The sequence below is a fragment of the Triticum dicoccoides genome, chromosome 2B, assembly GCF_002162155.2.
Source record: "Triticum dicoccoides isolate Atlit2015 ecotype Zavitan chromosome 2B, WEW_v2.0, whole genome shotgun sequence".
Lineage (NCBI taxonomy): Eukaryota > Viridiplantae > Streptophyta > Magnoliopsida > Poales > Poaceae > Triticum > Triticum dicoccoides.
The window spans coordinates 640,047,559-640,054,631 of NC_041383.1; the positions used below are offsets into that span (position 1 = coordinate 640,047,559).

General features: G+C 43.4%; 1 long non-coding RNA gene across 1 annotated transcript; it reads left to right on the plus strand.

Annotated features, from left to right (window-relative positions):
- The first annotated feature begins 2,941 nt into the window (after positions 1-2,941).
- On the plus strand, positions 2,942-4,027 carry LOC119368167. Its single transcript, XR_005176548.1, has 3 exons — positions 2,942-3,001; positions 3,542-3,678; positions 3,765-4,027. It is a non-coding gene; the product is annotated as an uncharacterized LOC119368167 (long non-coding RNA).
- Positions 4,028-7,073: the final 3,046 nt, after the last annotated feature.

Below are 7,073 nucleotides of genomic sequence, written 5' to 3' on the forward strand. Positions count from 1 at the left end.
ATCGATTTTCACCCTCACCCGGACAAATTCACCAAAGAAACCTGCCGGTAGCTTGAGCTGCACTTCTTCCACCTCGCCAATTCGCGATGCCATCCCCCTGACTGCAGGCTCGATCAAAAAGTTGTCAGGTAAACGATGGATTTGCGCCCAAACTGCCAACTTATCCAACTTGATGCTATCAGGGTTTTTGAACCCATCATACTCCACCAAAATCACTGCTTGGTCTCTGAAAAGCCATGGCCCCTCTAGCATGGCCTTATTCCAATCCCCTAGACAACCAAACTGCGCTGTGAACAAGTTGTCCTTCACCTTCCTCCAGACCACCGTTTTCGCTGGATTCCAGGCTGCACGCATGTCCCCATAAAGAGCATTAGGGCTGAAAGTCCTTGTAGTGTGTACCCTGGCTATGGCTAGCCACTTCGCCGGCGCCCCCAGATCCGGCAACTCCTCCTCCCACACGAAATCATCATCTTCCTCCTCCTGCAAATTCAACCTGGCTAGCAGCTCCTCCGTCGTCTCCTTGCCATGCCGCCCCTTCGAGCTTGATCCCGACACCATGAACCGAGCAGTCTAGTCGCCGCCAACGAAAACCCTAGATCGATCTGCCGGAGAAACCACTATAACCAAGGCCGGGTAAGGTCACGAGGGGCCTCCCTTGATCAGCCCGAGTCCAGGGGATCACCAGCAGGTTCGATCGGGGAAAAGAAGGTAAGATCCGGCCGCGGCGCCGGAGTATGTCGAAACCCTAGGCTATCGCCGTCGGGGAGAGAAAACTCGCCGAGAGAAAACGACTCACGGACTCGCGCATGCTTTTTTAGATAGGCAATTTGTTTGATGACAGGAGGCAGGTAAATAACTCCAGAGTTGAGGGCCACTCTGGTTTCTCCAGTCCGTGGGAGGCCCAAATAAGGGGATCAGCGGCCTCAGATTTTTTACCATTACACTAGCAAATATGTCCATGCTTTGCAACACGTGAAAAAAGCTTGAATTAAATGTCAGGATAAGATAAGGACTTTTAAAATGCCATTTCACAAACTATGTATGAATGATGTCATAATGAGCTAAGGGACTTTTAAAATGTCATTTTAAAAACTCAAAATATGATGGTCTAATAAAGACTTGATCTCATAAGGCGCCACAACGAAATATTTTTTGGCCGAGCAAACAACATTGATGGACTATGCCTGAGCTACACTGATGAATGGGTTGTCTTGCCTTGACCTAGCATAGTGGTGTTTTTCATAACCAGTAAAAGTTGTGGCACCAGAACAAACATAGTTGTGTATGGAGGCAAAATAAACATTTAGTCATTTTCATATAGCTTACAAAAATAAACTCATATAAAGTTGCATCAATTTTTGGAGCCACGGCGTTGTACGGAACACGGAAACCTTTTTCTTACCCGACGTGTGAGGGACTAAATAAAATCATGAAACGACCTCTAAAGATCCCCTAAGAAAACGTCTAGGTAAGTGACGTTTTTTTTTGTTATTTATTGATTTGTTTTAATTTTTGTGAACATTTTAAAAAATTTCACGGATATTATTTTCAAATTACCGAATATTTGTTGAATACATGATCATTTTTCCAAAATTAGGAACATTTTTATTTCACTGTTTTTAAATCATGATTTTTTTACAATATGCGAACCGTTTTTTGAATTCATGAACATTTTATGATTTCTCGATATATTTTTTCAAAACTCGCAACTTTTTGAAATTTGGATTTTTCAGAAATCCCGAATTAACTTAAATAAGGAAAAACAAATACATAAATGATAAAGAAAAAAGCAAAAAATAAAATAACAAAAAGCAGGGGCATCACAACCGGCACATGGCCGACCCATTAGTGCGCGCGGGAAGTAGGAGGCGTGCAGATAAAAGGTGAGAAAACCACGGTCTCGTGCGTGGGAGACTGGGGCCTCACCAACTGCGCTAGTTGTGTGCTTGAGTAATGTGGTTGTATCAGTGTGTATAAGAATCAAATCTGGCGGCGGTTTTAGAAAAAGAAAAAAAATGTTTTCTTCACTTATAGGTGCATAGTGGGTAATTTAGGGCAATTTCCGGGGCAATTTTTATAACGGACGACCAGAAGTAATAGCCCTGGCAAATTATATTGTTTGAGGATGACAAATTTAGTTGGTGAGCATGATAAATCCGTTTTAGTTTATTATCTACTACCCCTATAAAAAGAAGAGAGGGGCAGATCCAAACAATCTCATCCATCCATCAGCAAAATCCAATGACCCTTAATCCTTCGGTGTTTAACGCTGCAAACCACGCATTAAGCCACTAACAAGCCATCGATTGATAACCCAGCCCCGCAGTTAATCACACGACTCTCGCCCCTGCCCGCACCTCCCTCTTCGCACGACTCTCACCCCTGCGCGCACGACCTCCACCTCCTCCTCCCGCGCCGTTCGCCGCCCCGCAAACTCCGGCAGCCGTTAACCGCCCTTCGCCGCGGGAGCAGCCGCTCGCCACTGCAGCCGCCGCCCGCGGGAGAAGCCGCGGGAGCCGCTCGCCGCTCGCCGCTCGCCGCGGGTCGCCCTTTGCCATGGTCGCCGCCGGAGCCGCCCCGCCCCTGGATCCGCTCGCCGTTGGTCCCCGCCGGAGCTGCCCCGCCCCTCCCCGGCGCTCCAACCCCAACTCCCCGACTCTCCATCCTCCCCGCTTCTCATCACCACCGCCGCACTCCCCGAAGCCCATCTCTCTCCAGCCTTCCTGCCCGCATGCAGCCCTCGCCCTCGGCACCGCACGGGCCAGGCCCTCTCTCCTCGGTTATGGCCACCATGGAGAACCTGACCCGTAGGGCATACCCTCCTCCTCTGATGCGTAACACCCATCCCTGCCCCGGCGGCTGGGATCATGTCCGCCATCATGAGCAGGTGCTCCGCATCCGAGTGCACCGACTCAGAGGTAGAGGTTGGGCTGTACTTCTTGGACGCCAAGGAAGAACGCAAGTTGTTGCCGCCGCCGAAGATGAAAACTGGTGGTAACTGGTAAGCCTCTGCAAGCCCCCACCTAGCCTCCCGCCTCTTAGTTCTTCTCCTTTTTTACTCTAGATGGATGACGTCTGATCTTGTTCACTTAGTCTCCAATGCGTGAGGAAGAAAAACAGTCACCTTTGACGTCGATCAGCAGAGCCCATGTCTTTTGCATGTAAAGAGACTCTGAGTTAGTGGTTTTCTATTTACTACATGCATACATCCAAGAACGACTCTACTGAAAAGTATTAGAAATTATTTACAAATAGCTTTAAGCAAGAAATGCAACGAGATGATTACATTACAATGCTCTTTTCTCTCTTCGTTACTACAACCTTGATGATGCTTGGGTGATTCAACTGAATAGTTGATGGATTAAAATTCATATTACAATGTGGAAAATGTAGCAGTTTCAGATTACAAGATTCATGTTGCCGTTGTATATAAAGGGAGAATTAATGTAGTTGCTCTGTAGGAAGCATGTAGTTTCTCTATAGGACTCCTGGTGTGCTGCTGGAATAAACTGGAGGTACATGTTGATTTGTTCTCTTTCAGGTGATGGAACTCTATCCTACGCGCATAGCAGTGATGGAACATAGCGTACTTTCACCCTTTTTTCCAGATCGAGATGGTGGAGGCAGCCAGTGTCGTGGCCGAGCGCTGGGGAGCTTGTCGGTGTTTTGATGGAGAAGGTCGGCCGCCTCCTCTCCCCACCAAGTCTCTTTGGCCCATAGATCGAGTTCATGGTTGATAAGGAAGGTGAGGTCGATTTCACCAGGCTGGGTCCGAAGGTCCCGAAGTCCTATGGCATGAACTGGCCACGGCGCATCCGGCTGGATGCACTTGCTCAACACCTTTCCATCTCTGTACAATCAGGTAGATATTTTCTCACGTGCCAAATATTATTTTTAGGTTGCCAAATAGTAGTCTAGGAACTATAGAAAGTGGATTGCTGAGTTTGCCAAGCATAATAGCACACCTATTATCAGATGACCTGAAGAGTATATCAAGCAAAGATGCTTTCAGATTTATGCATGCCTATATTAGTTCCTACTTGTGTGAAGATAACACTTTGCATCAGGCTTGTGAGCAACCGTAAGTTGTTTTGCATGTGATACTACTTGTGTGATTATTTTTACCTTCGGAAAATTTCCTTCTTATTATATATCATATGGAATTCTTCAACCAGAGGAGAGCAACTCAATGAGTTTGCATACATTCAGCCATCTATGTTGATGCAACTCAACTAACAAAGAGTATTTAAGAAAAGACTGCAGTTTGTAAAGCCAGTGGACAAATTAGTTCTGCACAGTCCGGCATTAGCGGCGTGCATGCAGTAATTCATCAATGTTGGGGGTCAGTGCTATGAACATCAAGCTTCACCTTTACCAGTGGCATTAATTTGTTGTTTTTGTTTTATATCAAATAATTTACCATTCTTCAGTTTTGCATATCATATTTTGGTTCTGAATTTGTATTTGGATATTTCTGCAACCTTATTTCTAACATGCCTTCAACTACTGTTTATCGCACAAAAAGTCGAAAAATGTGGAATAGAGAACTATTACGGGTAATACGCATTGTTTTCTCATGCAGACTACAAATTCTCTGTAATTCACGTGGTTTTGGAATTTGTTTAATGTGCAAAATATGTACAAGGCTTGTGAGCGGCCATTTTTAGCCAAGTACTTGTATAAGTTCTCTTGTAACTTAGCTATCAGCTTATTACGAAAGGCTTTGAGGATTCTTAATCTAAACTAAATTTTTATACCTGTAGTATTCTTCTGTTATGATTTAATATTGCACCACGTTAGTCTTGCATCACGTTAGACCCTGGGGTTGTACTTGCTGCAAATGTTGTAGGAACTCAACGGTTGTACTTGCTGAAAATTTCAATTGATCAACATGGGAGTAGTGGTCTCATGATCTAAGACTAAGAGTAGATTTATTTATTCTGTTCTAATATGTTTAAGAGGGGGATGAGAAAGTTTCTGCTTAGGTTTGCGTTGCAAGTGAAAGCTTAGTTTAGTAGCAAGGTTATAACGTGCGCACGTGCAAACTTACTAGTTATTTTTAAAATTGCGTAGCTTGCAAATTAAATTTTCCATCATCGTGCCAATATAAAAGTCCATGCCTAAAAGGAAAAAGTTGGCCACCTAAAATACTTGCAGGTTGCTTCCAATTGGCACAAGATGTCCCTTCAATCGCTTCTAGCATTTCCCCAGGAAGCCAATAATTTGGCACACTTTCTTGGTAGACATGTTTATGATTTGAATCTAATGTACTGGTGGGATGATGACCCTCCTGACTTTCTTCTCCCGCATGTTTGAAGGATGTGACTATTTTAAACCACCAATAAAGTGCCAAATGGATTCCAAAAAAACACGGGGGTAAAAGCTGTAAAATAATTTTCCTGTTTGAAAGGAGAAAGCCGATTTTTGTTCGTTGTTCGAACAAAGCCAGAGCTATATCTTGTCCGTATTGATTCCTAGCTTATCAAACCGGCCAATTAATGTAGGTCGTTAGCTGCTGCTTGTGTCCCTATAGGTTCACTCTGCTATGTTTCTTTATATATTTTCTAAAATGTCACATATTTTTTAATGGTATGAAAAAATTGTTTTACATTACGCAAGAATTTTTTTTCTACATTGTATAAACCATTTTTAAATAAAATAGCATACATATTTTTGAAATGCGGAACATGTTTTAATTGTCATGAACATGTTTATTGAAGGTTATCAAATTTTCTAAAACTGTGCTAACATTGTTTTATATCATGTCAATATTTTTAAAATTCATGATTAGTTTTTTTAGTCAAATTTTTGTTTTGGAATATATGAATTTTAAATTCTTTTCAAACGACTGGCAAAACAAAAAGAGAAAAAACTAACAAGCCTATGCAGGAACCTAGACTGGCCGAGTAGTCTCGCGCTTGAGGTGACGCTCTCATATATTTCGCTGGAAGCGAGACATAGTTCCCCTAAAAAAAGCGAGACATAGATTCGCCCCGGGGAACAAGCGGTCCCAAACAGGGCCATATTAGGTTAGCAAATTACCGCCATCGGATTGGTACTGGATGAACCGGAGTTGAAACCTTTTTATTTATTATCTTTTTTGTAAATGGGGAGATTTTATTGATAAGGTGGATTCACCCGTACAAAGTCTTACAATCTCACATGGCCCCGAACGCAACGAAACAGCAGTGCAATGGCAAGAGCGAAACGACCTAACAGAGTTCAACTCTCTTTTAATAACAGCAAACGTGTGCTCTCTACCAGAGGCAAGTAAGCGTCGAACTTCGCTGAGACAGGCGACCGGCACGTAGCGTAGCTAGGGGGTGGCCAGGGTGGTCCATGGACCACCCTGAAATTTCCCATAGCTTCTATATAGTGTATTAAAATATATATTTTATAAAAATAAATAAACTTATGTAAATATTTCTATTGATGGACCATTTTGATTTATTGGGCTGGCTACGCCAAGAGTCGTTGATCATGGTAGCAGCGACAGTGCTATCGGTCTCCAGGATAAGGGAAAGCTGACTACACTTTAGGGTGAGAGAGACATCCTCCAGGCAAGTTGCAACTTCAGCTTCTAGGGCGCTGGAGCATTATTAATCATGAAACGACGGTAGCTTTACAAAATTATATGACCCTGTTCCTCTCTAAGAAGTGGGAACCATCACTAGTGCAGAACCGGGCTTTAGTGCTGGTTCGTGACGGCCTTTAGTGCCGGTTGGCGAACCGGCACTAAAGAGTGGGGACTAAAGCCTCCTTCCCCTTTAGTACCGGTTTGTCACGAACCGGCGCTAAAGTGCAAACACGTAGCACGAGCCAGGCATGTGTGCGTGTAGGACATTAGTACCGGTTGGTAACACCAACCAGTACTAAATGTTTGGGTGTTTTTTTACCAACCGGTACTAAATGTTTGGGTGTTTTTTTTCGTTTTTGCTTTAATTTTGTGTTTTCAATTTGGCTTTATTTTCCATTTAATTCTTTTTTGTTTGCTGGTATTTCACGATACACAAATTGTACACGTTATGCATATATATTAAATAGATTTTCTCGTACGTAGAACCGCATATATA